Here is a 19684-nt window from a genome sequence, read left to right on the forward strand (position 1 = left end):
AATTTAATTTTTCCCACATCAGTCTACACTCCTTAAATATTTCAATATTTTAAGTGTCTTTTCTACATAGTAACTATGGCTGCACGATTAACCGAAATTACATCGCAAAGGCGATATATGGTGATTAGGCAGAATCTGTGATTGTCAATATATATATATATATATATATAAGGTCTTTCCACCATTAAGATAATCCTACTTTCTTAAAAGAAATCCTCTTGTCTCAGTTATATATTTGACCGGTAAATGATAAAGAACGATAGCCCATTTGCATTGCATTGCATATCAGGAATGACGGATTGATAAAAAGACATGCTATTTGTGAATATTTTCTAATGTTTGAAAAATAAGTCATCTGCTCACTAAGGCTGCATTTATTGTTCAAAAATACAGTAAAAACAGTTAAACTGAAAAATATTATTACAATTTAAAATAACTGTTTTCTCTTTGAATATCTGTTAAGATGTAATTTATTTTTGCGATCAAAGCTGATCAACATCTACTGTAATATGCTGATTCGCTGCTTAAAGTGTCCAGTTTTCTTTTTTGTGTTTAGACAATCACATGCATAATTCAAGAAGGGGTTCTCAAAAATGGCCAAAAAAATATTTTATTTTATTAACCATTTTAGGTCAAATTGTGCTTTGTTGGTATAATGTATGCTAGAATGTTAAACATGTTCAACGTTAAATAAATATTTTTAAATTGTAGTTTTTTGTTGTTGTTTTTTAAAGCAAGATAAAACAGTAAAAAGCACATTTTGGCTATATAATTTACCCAATGGTTAAGATAATTGCCAAAATACATGTTCGGTCTTCGGCCCTCGGCTAAGTGTTTAGTTTTGAACAAGTATTTTCAGTTTGGTGCATCCATAGTTTGGGTCATTATTTATTGGTTAGCAGCCCTAACCACACCACCATAAAAAACACCTGTGTACCTCACTAAAAAGGCTAAACTAAGCTGTGCTTGAACAAAGGTTCAGATAAGATGATTTCTGCTCTCCGAGTGCCGGCACTGAAGTACACAACACCAGCCAAACACACACAGGTCTGTCTGTAGCCTGAAGTGATGAAGTGTATGAAGCGTCCGGCAAATATATGCACACAATGAATAGGCCTGAGTGCTTTGTGTGTGTGTGGGTGTGTGTTTGTGTTTATTGACAGCATACGCCTGCAGCCATTTGCTGAGCACAAAGCATGCAATATTTAACAGCACTCTACCCGGAGGACGGAAGCGATGAAGATGCTCGAAGGCATGTCTTAAAAGCCTGATTCTTTGACTCCATTCTGCCCTTTCAAACAAACACAAGCGTCATCACTTGGCCTCCATCCTCAGAACGCTGCTGCTCTACAATCCATCTACAAGCTAACGCTACACACAAGATACCAAATACACAATGACCTGAAAGATCAAGAAACCGTAATGTCACAGTGTGTCACTTCTTCACTACAAATTTCCAGTCAAAATTAGTTTTTGTTTTGTTTTTCCCATTCATTTTCTATGTGGATGCGCAAAAAAATACAAACATAAACAATAAATAACCCCCCTAAATCCAATTAAAGCTATTTATAGAAAAGTTATCAGTACTGTCCTTTTTTTTGTATTTAAATCTTATTACAAGCAATCCTTCGTTTCATAAAAAGAGAAAAAAAAACATTTAAATTATTGCCTTGTTTATCTTACAATATATGCATTTATTAAATTAAATTAAACTAAATTTATGCATTTAACAGACGCTTTTATCCAAATTTTTTCCTATCATGTGTTCCCGGGGAATCGAACCCACAACCTTGCACTTGATAGCAATGTGAATTGATTTATGGTGTAATTACTACATTTTTGTGTCGATGCATGTTCATATTTACCGCAAACAATGCGCTGTTACTTTAATTCAGCGCGTGCAGCGCATAGACTCTGTGCGGAAACTCTCTCTCCGCTCCTAAACATGTTTGCAGTGTGAACGCTTGAATCCTTTAACATGAGGATGGAAAAAATAGGCACCGCAAACAGAGTAATTTGAACCTGGTATTATTATTAGGGCTGTCACTTTTCATTCGAAAATCGATTGCACAATCGATCAGACCAACCAAAAAAAAAGTTTCGAAAACAAAAATAGGGAATCGATTTTAACCAAATATGTACACTAATAATTTTAAAAGAATTAAAAAAATTCAATCGCTGCATCTAGTGTTTTCAAAGAAAATGGAGGACAACGGCATGATGAGTTGTGATAAGGAGCCACCGTTGCCAGCTGACAGCGACCGGCTTTTGTGGTGGAAGATTGGCAGTAATACCCCCCCCTTGAGCAGCTGGCAATGAAGTAGTTGTCCCTGGGACATCAGTGCGGTCTTCTCTACAGCTGGACATATAGTGAATAACAAAACGCTCTGCTCTGGACCCCCAAAATATTGATCGACTTGTTTAATGTTACCCGTCCTATAGTTTGTAATGGGTCTAGCCTTTTTGCGCATTTCATTATCCCTGCCTAGTGCGGTTACGTTCAATAAAAAACACACGTGGCCTGTTCTCAAGTCCATTTAAAGTTTCAGTTTTTGAACAGTTGATTTTAAATGGATTGAATCATTATTTAAAATAATCTTGGAGAGTTTTGAATTGCCTAAATCATAAATGCAGCCGGGTTGAAGCCTGCAGTGATGTTTTTCGTTTATGTTATGGCTGCCGTCACCTCTGCATATATATTTTTTCGAGAATGTTGCACTCCTGTTGCTGTTTGTTATTTTGCACGAAACTTCATGCCAATAAATAAGAAATATTGCTGACTTGTGTGTTTCCAGCGCTCTCTTTACGTTCGTCCGTTATTTGACGTTGAAAAAGGAAACGTCTTTTTTTTTAGACATGGAAAATCGATTTTAGAATCGATTCAAGGAACACTTATGTCTTAAAAATCGAAAATGATTTTTTTCACAAAATTGACAGCCCTAATTATTATATTTGTACGCTGCAAGTGTGCACGAGCACAGGGTCTCCAGAAAAGCATGTTGAATGGTTTAAACACTGGCAAAAATGAAAATAAAAAAATGCAATTTATAAACATTAGTGTTGATGTGACAGTGCCTTGACAGTGCAAGAGACGATTCCTGTATCAACTGTGCAGCATGCAGCTCACTTATAACACAGATGCGATCGAGACTGCCGATCAATCATCCCAAAGCGACTATCAGACGATTGTGATCGGTGGCCAATCAACCGGACGACACATGTCCAGTAGAGAGAGTTTTCCTGCGCTGTCAATATCACAGCTATTTATAAGCACCAACACACAGACAAGATCCCAGAGCAGAGCCACACTGACAACCTGCTACATAAAACAATGAAATCCACCAAAATACTTATTTATAGCCAATACTGAGTGCACACTAAAAAACTGACACAAACTTTGGTGTACGTCTAGTGTTTCACTGATTTGAGTGATGAGTAGGCTATATCAAATCTGTGTTACTACACACTTGTCCCTTTCTGGTTTTGTTTGGAGCAGAGAAGCATGTAGAGGGTAAGCTTTATTAAGTGCTTGGACGTTTGTGATGCATGTTTGAGCTGGACTTGAAGGGAAGTGCACTTGTATAAGTATGTAGGTCACATGACGTACTGAAAGAGATTCTGGTGAATTCACTTGTGGTTGAGCAGAATGATATGGGAAGAATCGTTCTGCCAGCATGTCCATTAACTGGCCATTAAAGACCACTAACACAAGTCTGGTCTATTTTAAGCCATCACAGTAACCACAATAACATTAGACAACACATAAAATGCTATGCTGAAATGGCACTAAAGAGTAGTCACAGAGGCTACGTTCACACGGCAGGCAAATGTGGCCAAAGTTAGATTTGTTTTGCTCACGTGGGACTCAGATCAGTTTTTCTCATGACATTGTGAACAGCACAAACCACATGGAGTCTGATATTTTCATTTCCAATTTGTGCCACTTCCATATGTGCTACCAACTACGACACGGGTCAGACGTTTTGCAATGCGACCGCTGTGTGAACAGTCATATCTGAATTCATGTGACTTTTCATCACTCTAGATCAACATCCGTCTCGATTCTGTGCTCATGGGAGTCACTTCAAGATTTGACATAGCTAGGGATGTAACGATTCACTCAAGTCAAGATTCGATTCTCAATTTAAGATTTAAGACGGATTATAAATTAAATGTGTCCTTTTTATTATTGCTTGGACCAAATCCTGCAAGTTTGTGAAATTGAAATATAACACTTTAATAATATACTAATAGCACTTCTATATCATTGCTCTTTTGTTGTTTTTGATTGCTTCTATTGTCCTCATTTGTAAGTCACTTTGGATAAAAGCATCTGCTAAATAACAAAAGTAAACTGTCCCAATGGTCCCAGTACTTTAGTCCTGTACATTTGGTTCTGCCACTAAAGCGTTGAGAGATGCTTTGGCAGCACTGATGGTTATTTAAAGGGATAGTTCACCCAAAAATGAATATTTGATGTTTATCTGCTGACCCCCAGGGCATCCAAGATGTAGGGGACTATGTTTCTTCAATAGAACACAAAGAGAGATTTTTAGCTCAAACCGTTGCAGTCTATCAGTCTTATAATGTAAGTGGGTTTGTAATCACGGCTAAAACATACAATAAAACAAAACCAAATTAAACCCTGTGGCTCGTGACGATACATTGATGTGTAGACACAAAACAATCGGTCTGTGGAAGAAACTGAACAGTATTTATATAATTGTTTATAACCTCTGAGCTAAAGGAAATGTTCTTAATCGCAATGCTGTTCTGCCACAGAGGTTATGGGAAACATCTGCTTCTCCACAAGCGCCACCTGCTGCCAGAGAGTGGATTCACGTTCAGCCTGTGTGCAGCTTCTGTCTGGCCCAACACGGACCGAATTTGCCAGCCCTGCTATAAACTCTGACTGGTGGATGAAAAACAAGCGTGTGTGGATTCTACACATTTAACCATTTCAGATCAGTTATCTAGAATTATTTATGGAGCACATAAAATACATAATCATTTATTAAGCAATTATTATTTTGACATATCTTTATTTAAAGGCTGAAATGTGAGGTTTACCTTTTTATTAAAGCTTTATTTGAACATTTACATTAAACATCTCAATCTTGAATGCTATTAAACTGTTGTCAGTCAAGTTGTCATTTAAAATCAGTACATCATTGGTCATTTTTAATTCTAAAATTTGGAGTGATTTGTGTTTCGGTACTTTAACATCTCCAGCACATTTTAACAATACCGTGATAACACTGATAACCGTGATATTTTTGGTCACTATAATCGTGATGAGAACTTTTACATCCCTCCATGCGCCCACTCCTACCAGTGTGTGTAAATATGAAGCCGCAAAATGACTTGAATATGAATCCTGCGTGTCTCTGTGTTAATGAATGGCACAGACGTATGGTTTTGTTTACAACTCGTACTGAAGCACGTGTAGGGCTGTAGCTATCGAATATTTTAGTAATCAGTATTCTACCAAAAATCCCATCGATTAATCAGATAAAATGTGTTTTTGCTTAAAGCGCAATAATTATGCAAGAGAAAATAAGACTCCTGGGTCTCTTAAAATGAACAAATAAGTTTGCTTTTTAAGAAAATTTTATTTTTTATTTTTTAAAAGCATAGAATGCAATGCATACATGAAAAATAAACATTTAATTATTACCCAGTGTTTCTCTGTCTGTACTTGTACTGTGAACAATGACAAAGTTGACAGATGAATTAAGTGCATTTAAGTGCCATTCAGTTGGGGTTTTAAATAAAGCATTTTCTGAGATGCACATTAAACATTAAACACATAAAACATTAATTTAATTTATCTTTTAATTATTGAAAATTAAGCAAACATAACTTTTTGGTAAACAGGGGATTTACTATTAAAAATAAAACATGGAAGAAATGTTGTGTGAAAAAATGTTTGATATTTTTTTTTTTTTAGTAGTAGACTATGTACATTCTGCTGAACAATAGTAATACATATCTGGCAAATACTTGTCTTTAAACCGGACTTTTATTTTGACGGGTTGACGTACCTTTACAGCTCTGTGTATGTGATGTGATGCTGGTTTTACTCAAATCAAACGGTCAAATGCTCATGAAGTGACTGTCAGAGCAGTTCTGGAGATGTTGTTCATGTGTTCATGTCTTATTTAGTGAGACAGCAGACGCTGAAATCACCGGTGAAATCATGCTTCCGAGTGTTTAATGAATGAAGACGCGCTTCTGCTCCTTTCATTAACAGAGACACGCAGAACATGCAGGATTCATATTTAAACAGACTGTTCCGGTTTAATATTTACAGATATTAGTCCATATCCTAATTTGATGTAAGTGCAATGACCTACTTTTGATTAATTCATTAAAAATTTGGCAAATTCCGTGCCATTCCGCGTTAAACTGTAAATTCCGTTTTTATGACTGGATTCCGCGATTCCCTCCGCGTTTTCTGCATCGCAGAAATCATAGGGCCCTAGTTGTGGTATGCCAGCTCTATCTTGCAATGGACACATGCCACGACGTTCTCTTTATGTTTGCCCGTGTCCTCAAATCAAAACACTGCTGACTCCTTGCAGTATGCGATCTCGGAAGCAGCGATTGTTTCTCCTTCCGCTTTGTGGGTCACGTAAACGCGTTGTCACATTAAAAAAATCATTGCAAAAGAACCTGACGTGAGATTTAAAATAAGTTAAAAGAGGCTTCGAGGCAGAGGAATTTGCCTCGATCATTTTTTGTAATCGAGTTACTCGAGGAATCGTTTCAGCCCTAAGCGTGTGGTGCTTGCGGTGATTTTAGTGTCTGCCATCTCACTAAATAAGGACATAAATACATGAACAACATCTCCAGAACTGCTCTGAGAGTCACTTCATGAGCATTTGACCGTTTGATTTGAGTAAAACTAGCCTCATATCATAAACACACAGAAATGTTAAGGTATTCATAGCAAACCGTCAAAAAAAAGTCTGGTTTAACTTGAAGGCATTGCGACAGAAAGATATTACTATTGTTCAGTAGAATGTAAGTAAAAGGCTGCTATAGGCCTTATGTGCTGTTAGAATAATCAGAGAAATAATTCAAAACTTCACATGAACGCAAGTCGGAAAGCTCTGACATCACAAATCTTTGTAGTAACGTTAGTGTCCATGTTGTTTTCACATTTCGATTTAAAAGCACAACTCAGGTAATGAGAGCATCTGATGAGCGTGTGAATGCAGAAATTTACTCGCTCTGAGGGCAGCAGGGAGTCTAGCGTTTGCAAGCTACATTAGACGTGCATAAATTTAATTCCTAAAGCTAAACTCCATTGTAAAGACTTGCAGTGAGAAGCGTTTCTAAACCTGCTGTCCAACAAACGAGAACAGTATGTCATGTTTTACTCCACAACATCAGTCAAATAACATCCTTTTATGATCTGATGTGGCTTCATGTCACAGAATGAGGCAGAAAAGGTATTCTATACTGTAATAAAGGTTATGTAGATTAGCAATGGATTATAAATATACTTAATTATTTATGAAAATACCAGGATGTCTCGAAGAACACAGATAAACCCTATTGTGACAGTCCAGTGTTTGTCTTAATCGTTCAAACATTTCTTACAGCTGGATGTCTTTGTTTATATTAGGGATTTCTCTATTACTTCTCTGATGCACCGCTGGAGTTTCTGCACGAGAGCGCCCTCTGGCTACCAGTAAGAATCAAACATATTACATCAATTTATAGAGCTCAATAATGGCCAATCCATCCTATTTTGGGTAAAAAAAAAAATAAAAAATAATAATACTTAATACATAAATTTGAAGTAGACATGACAATCCATGTTTTTATTTTGTATATATAAATAATAATAATAAAAAGTTATTTACAGTCATCCACCATTATTTTGTAGCACTTTTTTCCTCGAAGTACCGGTTCAGGCTCCGTCAAGGCATGGTACCATTTTAAAAGTATCGACTTGGCACCAGTGTCGTAAAAATCGTAAATGACACCCAACCCTACTGCACTAGAGCCCGACCGATATGGATTTTTGGGGGCCGATGCCGATGCCGATATTAACTCGAAAAGAGCCGATTTATAAGCCGATATTTTGATTTTAAAAATAATCTGGATATTACACCCATTTCCTATAAACTGCACTTACACAACATTCAATAGCAAAATATCTGCCTGTTCTATGTATGTGGGCTGTATAAACCATTTTCCAGAATGGACTATGTTAAAAAAAAAGCCTTAGATTACAGTCTCAATGACTAAACAATTGCACATCAAAAGTATATATTTTTTAATGATCAAAAAACAGTCTGGTTTTAAACATTTAACACTTTTACTTTCTTCCAGTTGAAGCTGGTTTTAACAGTCTGTGTGTGTACTGTAAATAAATTATAATACTAAAGTTAAAGTATTTGCAGAAGTAGTCCCACACTTTGCTGCTACAGCATTCACCTTTTTCAGCCATCTGTAGGCAGAAAGAGAGACGGAGAAAGAATAAGCATGTGTATTAATAATATCACCATGTATCATTACTCATGTCATCATTAGAATTATAATAATAATAAACTGGGATCTCCTACATAGGCAAAAATGAGAAATATATATATATTTTTTATTTGTCAAGCAATAGGTATTACCTACTTATATTTAACAATATTATTTCAACATTTTCCTGTTATGTCTGTAAAGCTGCTTTGAAACAATATGTAAAAAAAAAAAAAAGCGCTAGTTCAGCTCACATTTATTTACATGTCCCCTCTGGTTTAATCATTTCTGACGCAGCTACTGTAACTACACTATATTTGCTCTCACAGACACATTCACAACAGACCCGTATATCTTCTGCTCTTCTCTTTGTGCAGTCTGAATCAAAACATCGTCTTGCCTACTATTACCGGAAGATTACGGAATCAATTCGAAGTTGAATGGTTAACGTTAGTGTCATGAACACACCGCTGTCAATTTTGAGAAGAACCACCTTCAAACAAGTTAAAAGCAAGCATTTAAGGGGCCTGCTAAAAAGGAAGCTATTAGCGTTAGAGTAACGTAACCAGCCTGAATTCACCAAATTGTTCTCTGGACCTGAGGGTAGCCTCTTCTTCCTTGCTTCTCTCTTAATTCTCATCAGCAGGACTAGCGCTATCGCTCGCTTCTTACAACGGGACAGATACATGTTTGCTGCTGGCCGAAAGGAGGAACAACAGAATATGAAAGAGCTCCCGCTAAACGTTTTTAAAACTCCGCCTATGCCATAGCGCAGCGCAAATCGCGTTGTATCTGAAGGGCAACGCTGAGCCCAGCGGCAAGCGCCGTGCATACCGCGTCCTGTGTGAAAGGCCCAATTACGCGGTCATTATGTGGGAAACACACCGCAATAGAATAAGAATAAATTAAACGCTAACGTTATAGTTTGACCTCCTATTAACGTTCGCGCTCTTCCACTGATAAACATGGTATTAGCTTTGTGGCTAATCTAATATAGCAATGCATTAGCGGCTGTAAGTGATGTTACAGAATATTTAGAAGTAATAATGATAGGACCGTTAGCTAGAACTACCACACAGTTTTTATATACAGGGTATGAACTAAATCTACAATCATTTCACATGACGAACGACAGACTCACCGTCAAAACAGTTGATCGCTTTCTTCTGTAGTGGACTTCTGGCGCTGTTGTTAACTCTGGAGCTGCAGAGCTCCCTCTGGTGGGCACACTATGCAACACTCATAACATGAGTGAAGCATGAGACTCTGTTTCTCATGTTTCATCGGCCGTTATAAATGCCGATGCCGATTTAAATGCAATTAGCTTATATCGGCCGATAATATCGGCCGGCCGATATATCGGTCGGGCTCTATACTGCACATCAAACATCTTTATGAAGCTTCATTAAAAGGAACTCCTCCATACAGACACTGTATAAACTCTGAAGACAGACCTCCCGTGAGCTCAGTGGGATTTCAAACGCATTGTTAAATAAGGTTTTATTGCTAAATTCCTAGTTAAGATCTAAGCACTACCTGTTAAAGTTATCATCGTACCATGAAAATTCAATCCAGGGTTAAGGATCTGACATTAAGTCTTTCCACACCATCAAACTAATTCAGTTTATTTGTATAGCTATCTGAATATTTGGCAATCTACATCAAAAATGATTTCATACTTAATGACTGAACTTCATGTCTATTGTATGGATTCATTAACACGGTGTACAGCAGGGGTCTCCAACCTTTTTGTGAGTGAGGGCTCCCTGAAGGGATAAAATAGTCTTGAGGGCTACTTGTTTGATATAGGCACACACACACATACACACACACAAAGTTTCAAGTTTTGAAAAATACAACAACAAACAGTAATATTGTTAAATATTATGACTATTGAATATATAATTACCGTATATACCCGAATATAAGACAAGTTTTTTTTTTGTCCTAAAAAATGGGGGGTCGTCTTATATTCGCGATATAGACAAAATCACGGGGGGAAGGGAGAAAGAACAACGGCATAAATATGAAATAGTGACTGAATGATATACTTTACATACTTGCATGTAAAATTAGAAAAGCAACATAATATCTGTGTTTAACTAAATTAAAACGCTGCTCCTCTGCCGCGCGATACGCAGAGAGAACAAGAGAGGTGCGCGCACGAGACGCAGAGCGAGAGAGAGAGAGAGAGAGGTGCGCGCGCGAGACGAAGAGCGAGAGAGAGAGAGAGAGAGAGAGAGGTGCGCGCGCGAGACGAAGAGCGAGAGAGAGAGAGAGAGAGAGAGAGAGGTGCGCACACAAGACGCAGAAAGAGAGAGATAGAGAGACGTGCAGATTCTAAATATTTTAAATTATTGAATTATTTTATTATGTTTTAATGGTATATGAAATGTCACCAATAGTTATTTTCTCATTTTATGCCATTATCATAAAAAAAAAATGAAAGATTACAATTCAGGCTATTTATAGAACGTGCTCGGCGGGCGACTCAGAGACTCCCCGCGGGCACCATGTTGGAGACCACTGGTGTACAGTGTATACACATCAAACAGAGTTTAGCAGGACAAGCACGCACTCATTGACCTGCAGTTGACTGTCTTGTAAGAATGCCTTTTGCTTTAAATTAAAGTTTGTAATGTTGTGAATTATCTGAAGCTGGTTTAGATTGGTTCAGTCATCAAGACTTGATTGAAGACTTCCCCAATGGAAACAACGAATGGAGAACCAAAGCGAGCTCACCGATACTCTCTATAGTGAACAATCACATGAGACAATGGCAAATCATGACAGTTGCTCAGCTTTGTATCAGATTTGGGCACATTTCTCCTACCGTTCTGTTTAACACCAGCAATGTCAACAGAAAGCAAAGCTTTATTCCCAATGCAAATAATGCATTTTCACATGCAAAAGTGTATTAGCATAGCACTGGCGGTACTGTCCTTCTGTGGTCCACTTTGCTTATTCAAAACAGCACCTGAATGTCAGATAACAGACCTGTATTCAAACGACCAGCGAGGAAACGAGCATGATGGCACGGACCAACGCTGGGCTGCGTGAGCACCGCTCCTCACCAGAGATTGCACCACTGCTACTCTGACAGCAAAGACAACTTACAGTAAATCAGGTGAGTTGGAGGTTGGTTCAGGAAGCACTCGGATTCAGCAAGTTCAGACTGAGCTCTCAGAACGATCCCTGTTCATGAATCAGACAACACTGCCCGCACTGTACGCTTGAATGCAAGGACAGCCCTACTGAAATATGTGCTTTCATGCCACTATGCGGTTTGTTTCTCACCACATTCAATTCAGACAGCCAACTCACATTCACAACTTCACATGAAATGGGATTTCTTTTGTCTTGACCGACTGAGCAGTGGCAGGGCGGGAAACACTTCGCCCTTATTCATGGTCGGGTTAAAAATAGTTTTGCATTCCTTAATCTGAAAATAGTACTTTAACTCCACACTGTTAGTGTTGCCTGGAAAAGGAGTGTTAAATAAGGACCGAATGAAGCAGGACGGAGCTGCTCAACAATACGGACGGCAGCTGGCCCAGGTCTGCGTGAGCGAGGGTCAGGACCGCACTGGGCCACTGCTGATCACCTTGTTCACTGCTAATGTACACTGATCATTATGTTCTGCAAAAAACACCCGGTTTAGTGCAGTGATTAGTGTCAAAATGGGTGGAAATTCGTAAACAATCCACCAGCACCTATCACTGTATAACACAGCACCCAGTGAAATGACTATTGCTTTCATGGAATCACACAGGTGTATAATTTGTGTGATCAATATATTCACAGGACTTTCCCAACCAGTCAGTATGTAAACAACACATCGTGTGCCACTTCAGGAGTCAGTAGCATCTGTCCTGTGCTCATCCAGAATTATACGAGATCAACAGGTGTGCATGATCACACACACACACACACACACACAGAAGTCCCTAATCATTTTGAGAAGCACTTTTGTTAAAGTACATTAGGTTACATGTCGTTTTAAAGCAGCAGCTCATCTAAAAAATTAATTTCATTTTCTTCTTGTCAAAAACCTATGTCCCGTTAACTCATAACATTTGCGTTTGAGTTTATTGTAAAAGTGTAACTTTTAAAACAGTACCGTTGGTAGATTTTTCATTACTAAAATTTTATTTAACCATTAAAACAGAAACCAGAAAATTTAAAATGGGAAAACCTAGAAAAAAAACCCTGATTTTGGGGGAAGATAGAAATGATTTCACATGGCTCAATCTGAGGTAGCAGAGCCTGGTACACTGCCAAAGCCAAAATTATGGTATTGGAGCAACTCTAAATCATGAGATACTTTAATTATGTGATAATTACATGCTGATGTCCCTTCACAGGTCCTACTCTCATAAATCACTCGCACGGCATGTTGACTTCTAAACATAAATAGAAATGTTAAACAACAGATATATTGGTTTAACGCCGGTGCTCTTTCAGTAAAGTTTTCAACTTAACACAGACTGTCAGGATGGGACTTTACGCAAAAATGGAAAGGCTTGCATGAATTAGTGACATTTACAGATATGATATGACCATTAACTAAAGGTTTTTTTGCACCGAGGACGCACACACGTATCTGTCAAAGTGCCTGACATGCATTAGCTTGAAGTTTAAAATAAAGATCGATCATGTTTTGGGCAGCTTGGATCACAAACTTTTCCTGCAGGAGCTTATTCTGTTTCCTTCAATATTTGTAAATGTCTTATTCAGTTCTGTAATTTAATGCGACCGGCTGCACTGTGGACAGACCCGACTTACCGATAATGAGAATCGTTATTAGGGCTGTCACTTTTTATTCCATATTCGAATATGCATTCGAACATGACGTGAAATATCCGTAATCGAACTATAAATAAAATATCCGGTTTTTAAAATGCCATCCGTAGCGCATTTTTTACAGTTTATGATTAGACCGTTTGTTTTTTTATGTTTTTATGTTGTGAGGGGGTAGATATTCGAATATATTCGAATACATTGCATGATATTCGATACCCGTTCGAATTTGATTTTTCTCAAAAGTGACAGCCCTAATCGTTATCAATGATTTTCATTACCGATAATAATTGATTTTATCGATTAGTTGTTGCATCCCTACTACAAATGCAAAAATATAAAATCTACTCCAAAAACAACTTCACGTGAGTGTTTCTGGTGTCCTGTGTTCACATGCGTATGAAAGCATGCCAACAGACCAATCCTGAACACCCTAATCAGGTGGCCCAGGTTGTGTTTGGCTGGTTACCCCTGCTTTAGATGAACGGGAGATGGCTGCTTTGATTTTGCTCTCATCAGAAGGCAAACATGAGCCGATGCGCTACGACCTCGTCGTTCATACAGATTATGTAACGCAACTACAAATACTGACACATCAAACAAACAGATGCCATGAGGGCCAAAGTTACAGTATACAACAGCATGCAGGGGCATGAACTTTGCTTAAGGATTATCACAGATCAACTGTGGAGACAGCTGGATAAAACAGACACGAGTCAAATCAGCACTATCACTGACCAAACCCATAATCCTGGAAGCCTCCATCTACAAATGGGAACAATTTAATCCTATTCAGAGCAGCGGCTGAAAACATGAAGTGGGATAAAATGAGATTAGGAAATAAATGCATTACAACAAAAGCAACAAATAATCACAGGCTTCACGTACTTTCTGCATCTTTACGTGTTTTGTAATGCTGCCAATTTGAACCCTTCCGTTTTTGGCAAACAACGTGATGCACAACAGAGGTTTACAGTTAAAATTAAAACATGGAAGAAAAATTGTGATTGTTCCAGTTTTAATAATACTTTTACTATTAGTAGTAGATCTATCTTTGCAGTATGAAATACATTGGTCACATTTTTGTCACACTGGCATTTTTGACAGCGAACCTAAAGGCATAGTCATACGTTCACAATCTGTGAAGTGACATTGTGAATGTGACGTGACATTCAGCCAAGTATGGTGACCCATACTCAGAATTTGTGCTCTGCATTTAACCCATCCAAAGTGCACACACACAGAGCAGTGAACACACACACACACACTGTGAGCACACACCCGGAGCAGTGGGCAGCCATTTATGCTGCGGCGCCCGGGGAGCAGTTGGGGGTTCGATGCCTTGCTCAAGGGCACCTAAGTCGAGGTATTGAAGGTGGAGAGAGAACTGTACATGCACTCCCCCCACCCACAATTCCTGCCGGCCCGGGACTCGAACTCACAACCTTTCCATTGGGAGTCCGACTCTCTAACCATTAGGCCACGACTTCCCTACAATTTGGTTGGGCTGCTGATTGGTTGGGCTGAACGGCGTATATTTAGCGAACTCATTGAACACCCCAAACAAAACCTGTTTTCGACTTCTAGCAGTGCTGCGCAGGCCGATCGGTGTTTGATATCAAAGTACCTCTTCATCGATTAGTCGGCTCAGCGTTGGTGCAGGGTTCGGATGCCAGATTCACACTTACTCACGAACCGCACAAACAGAGCAAACCACCAGAGTTTGTTTTATTCGAACCAAAAGAGACAAGTGTGAAGACACCTTAAGTTTCTGTTTGTATATATGATATGATGATATCATATCATATCATATATACAAACAGAAACTATGATAGTTATCAGATATGATAGTTTTTCTTGGTAAAAGGCTCATGAAATGACTTTCAGAGCAGTTTTACAGATGATGTGTATGTGTCTTCGTATATTGAGGGGACAGAGGCTGAAAACACTGCGAGCGTGACGCATGCTTCACTATGTGTGTAGTAAACTAAACTGTGCATCTGCACCATTCATTCACACAGAGACATGCATGCAGAACATGCAAGATTCATATTTAAGTCATATTTTTGTGGCTTTATATTTACAGACACTAGTCCATATCACATTTTGATTTAAACTTATTGACCTACTTTCCAAATCTTTGCAATTTCTCAAGCATTCCATGTTATATAGTCAATTCCATTTTTCTGACTGAATTCCGCGATTCTGTCCATGTTTTCCACATTGCGGACACGATAGGGCCCTACGCTGGCTAATGAACTGCACACTTACACCGTTCAGAAAGCAACAATGTGTGAACCTTGCGAAGCCGGCGTTCAGGAGAATGTTTTGAGCTTATAAGCAGCTCGTGCACTTTATAGCGTAAATGAGCAGGCGGGATCTTCTCTACAGTTCCTGTACAGTGTCACATATTTGACACACTTCCTGTGGACCAGCGATATGAATCATGCTCACGGGGAGAATTTAATATGGTTTGAAAATGATGAATAAAAAGGTTTTCTTCTGAGTTTTGTTTGCCCTCTTTCATGAGGTCAGTGTCGTGTGAATGTGTGCAGGGCTGTGTTACATAAGATTGCATGCATCGAAGCGCAGCCCATCCTTACAGCAGCCTGAATCCCTCGAAACATGACGGATGTGCAGGCTCAAATTAAATCTGCAGATGTCTGACATCTTTCTTTTTTGCAGAATTGATGCAAACTGTAAAATAGATTAAACAGAGCGGAGATCCCTGAACTCGTACTGCTAGCTAAAAAACATCTAATTAGCCACAGTATTTCATAAGCACTTAAGGGAAGAGTCAGAGGCCAAATTTTGTTTGTAAAGTGCGAATGAAAAAGAATAAAGATATTTTAGACATATAACTGATATTCCAGATCTCATGTAACATCCTGGGATGTGTTTCCCATTCAATGACATCACGACTGTTTGACAAAACAATAATGTTACAAATCTGTTATTCAACCACGTTGATTAATGATGTTACACAGTTAGTAGAGTAATAACTTATTTTAATTTATCCATTAAAGAATTAATTAATGGCAAGAATTTTGCTATAAATTACGGACATGGCATCTGAGTGCAAATTCAGATATCAAGATTTAATCATCGGCTCTTTCTTATGTGAATATCTGGCATGAAAACTCTGTCCATTTTTCCACAAGCGACTGGTCTATGTAGTAAACGGCAGACATGCATCGCTCTCTGACAGTAGGTGGCACTTACAGAAAAACACAAATAGAGCAGATTAACTTTTTTTCTACCAACCTTCTGTTTCCAACCCACTTGTCACAGAAGAAAGCCAAAGAGTAGAGTAAAAATACACATTTAAAATAAAACCAAGTCTCACGGACAACATGCTCATCAGACGCATTAAGAGCTGTTTGAATTTAAATATTTACAAGCCTTAGTTTTACAACTGATTCAATCAGGAAACCTACGAGTTTCTTGACAGATTCGTTAAAGAGAAGCAGCTAAAAGGAGAAAACATTCGTTTGTGAAACACACTAAGAGGTCCGAGGTGATTTTTTGTTTTTGTGCACAACCAGCAAAGAAAAGGCATCAGAAATGTTTAGTCTCTATATATTTATAATACAGGCATGAAAAATACTGATGTCAGATTAATATACTAAGCTATTGAAGTATTTCCATAATTTTAGTTTCCACAGCCTTATTTCCATGACTGTGGGAATGCTTTTATATTGTGTGTTCACTATTAAGAGTGTAATGACCGATTCATTAGAGGATGCAGCTCCAAACTGAATATAATGTGAACGAGATGATTACATATGCCATGTTTTCAGCAATATATCAGAGCATGTGTGTGTGTGTGTGTGTGTGTGTGTGTGTGTGAGGCAGGCTGTGTCTTCATCAGTCGCCATCTTGTTGCTGCAGCAGCTGTAGGCCGTGAACACACACACACACACACACACACACACACATTCAGTACATGAACACACTGCTGACACTCACACACGAGCGCGCTCCCGCGTTCATGTTTCAGCACATCATGAGCAGATTTAAACACAATCACACCAATATGAGTGTATTCTGTGATGATACACACTAGAGCTGCTCTTCCTCATTCACATTTCCTCCACGAACGGAACCGTAAATCACTCACACACACACACACACACACATACACACACGCGTTAAACAGATAGAGAAAATCCCATTAACTGGTGTTTAAGGTCGTTAAAAGCACAGGCTCACGGTTCAAAACAACCAAAGACACACGAACGGTTTAAACACACACACATCACCGGGAGAATCACATCCGCCAGTCACGCAACACCCGAATCCGGGTGTGTTTCAGCGCTTCATCGAGGCTTTATTGGGCAAAGAAGGTATTTAAATACAAACAGCGCGCCTCGATGAAGAAGTTGAGGAGGTAACATTAGTTTGGCTTTATCCTCCATCTTCATTGTCCATCATCATCATTATCATCATGAGCAGTCAGATAAGCACCAATGCAGGCTCAAAACACGGCAAACCAGGATTTATATTCGTCAACAAGGCCAAACATTACTTAGTGCCAAAAGAGGACGTTTTAGCAGTTTCGTGCCAAAATGCGGCTTTCTGTAGCCGTTACTGGACACTGCTAACTTACCGATGACAGAAATCACCTGACCGCGTTTAGCATCGATCATCGTGAACATATTAAACCAGGAGCGCTGCTAGTCAGCTAACAGCACATCTCCGCCACATGACCGTGATTTGAGGAAGTTAACACACACTAAACCACTTATGTGGCCTAGTAATGATTAAATTTTGGTATTTGCTGCACGTAATGTGAAAACGATCATAATGACAGACGCGAGCGCACAGTTATATGTGTTTGTGAGGGGTCCATCAGCGGCCCCCACCCCACCGGACCCCAGAACAGCCAAACGAGGCCAATCAGGGAACATTAAAGAGGAAGCAGCAGATAAACACTGACCTGTGTTCTGTCGGGACAGTTCGGTGTGTATCTATCATTGACTGTACACCGCGAGGAGAGATCCACAGCTGCCCGACCTGCAGACAGTCCGTCCGTCAGTCAGCGGAGAGCGGCACTCCCCGAACCCGCAGCCGCGACAGCTGCAACCGCGCTGATTCTGATCCAAATAACGCGAGCCTCACGCAGATGCCCTGTAGTGAACGTGGTCAACACAACGCTCGGTCCAGATTCGGCCTTTCTTGTACTTCCCACACTCGTCGTTCTCCGGCGCTGGACTGTTCTTCTGTGTTCTCGCTGTCAGGCGCTCGCTCCGGCCATCAGACAGCAGAGATGGGCGCGGTGACCCTGCTCTCACGACTGGGAAACCCCACGCTGCGCCTGCGTCACCACGCAACCGACTCCACGCTTTCGGCGCGAAATCTTGTTTCGCCTAATTTTAGGAAAATCAGTCTGTGGTTAGAATAAACTTTATTTTATGTAATTATACTACAAAGTAATTTAATTTTAAAAACAAATCTTTTTAAGATAGTGTTTGTTTCTTAATATTTTATTGTGTTTTTTTATTATTTATTTGTACTATATTTGTTGTGGCGCTTTGTGTCTAAGAAAAGCGCGTTATAAATAAAATGCATTGTTATTATTATTATTATTATTATTATTATTATTATTATTATCATTAAAGCCTAGTGGATAATTTGTGATATTATCATCGTATTTACAGACATTTTTTGGTGTAGCCTGAAGTCTATCATCTACCAGATCTAATTAAGATCACTTAATTTAAGTTGAAAAACTATGGGAAGACCACAGACCGTTTCTAAATTTAAGTTAAGTATAATAAAACAATTTGGAAGAAGGGGCAGTGATTTTGGTTTTATCAGTGACAGGGGCGTATAAACAATAATACAGCTAAAATTGTACTTTAAGGATATGTATACACAAAGGAATGGCTTACTACTATGAGTCCAGTCAAAGTCCTTTCAGGCAAGTCGTGCCACTCGGCCGCCATCTTGGCAATGCCTCCGGGCATCTATTTCAGAATAACAAGAGCAGCTCCTATCTAAATGAATGGGCAGAGAGTCAGAACTGCACTTTCACTGGTCACCGGGACATAAAAACAGCATGTATAGAAAAAGCAGTGAAATATGATAAAAATCGCTGAAAACTTTTGATGACTTTGCCCCAAAATAAGGTTTAAAACTCCTTTTTCCCCAAAGGTTATACCTTTACTACGCATGCGCAAGGGTTCCTCAACTGTGCGCATACGTCAGTGGAACCAGACGATAGGCTTAAATATTTCCCGACTTGACTGTTAAAAGCAGATCTTTCTCTTCGGAGTGTTACAAGCTCTTGGTGCATAAAGATCTGTAAAGTTGCAAAGACTAAGGTCTCAAATCCAAAGAGATATTCTTTATAAAAGTTAAGAGTCAACCATGCCCCCCTAAAACGGCTCATTCTAAC

General features: G+C 38.9%; 1 protein-coding gene across 1 annotated transcript in view; it reads right to left on the minus strand.

Annotated features, from left to right (window-relative positions):
• The window catches only part of LOC132115313 (guanine nucleotide-binding protein G(I)/G(S)/G(T) subunit beta-1-like), a 33615-nt gene extending 15026 nt beyond the window's left edge, over positions 1-18589 (minus strand). The window contains exon 1 of the mRNA XM_059523710.1: positions 18224-18589. The gene's annotated coding sequence lies outside the window, so the exon portion shown is untranslated. The remainder of the gene's footprint in view (positions 1-18223) is intronic.
• Positions 18590-19684: the final 1095 nt, after the last annotated feature.

The sequence above is a fragment of the Carassius carassius genome, chromosome 34 (assembly GCF_963082965.1).
Source record: "Carassius carassius chromosome 34, fCarCar2.1, whole genome shotgun sequence".
NCBI lineage: Eukaryota > Metazoa > Chordata > Actinopteri > Cypriniformes > Cyprinidae > Carassius > Carassius carassius.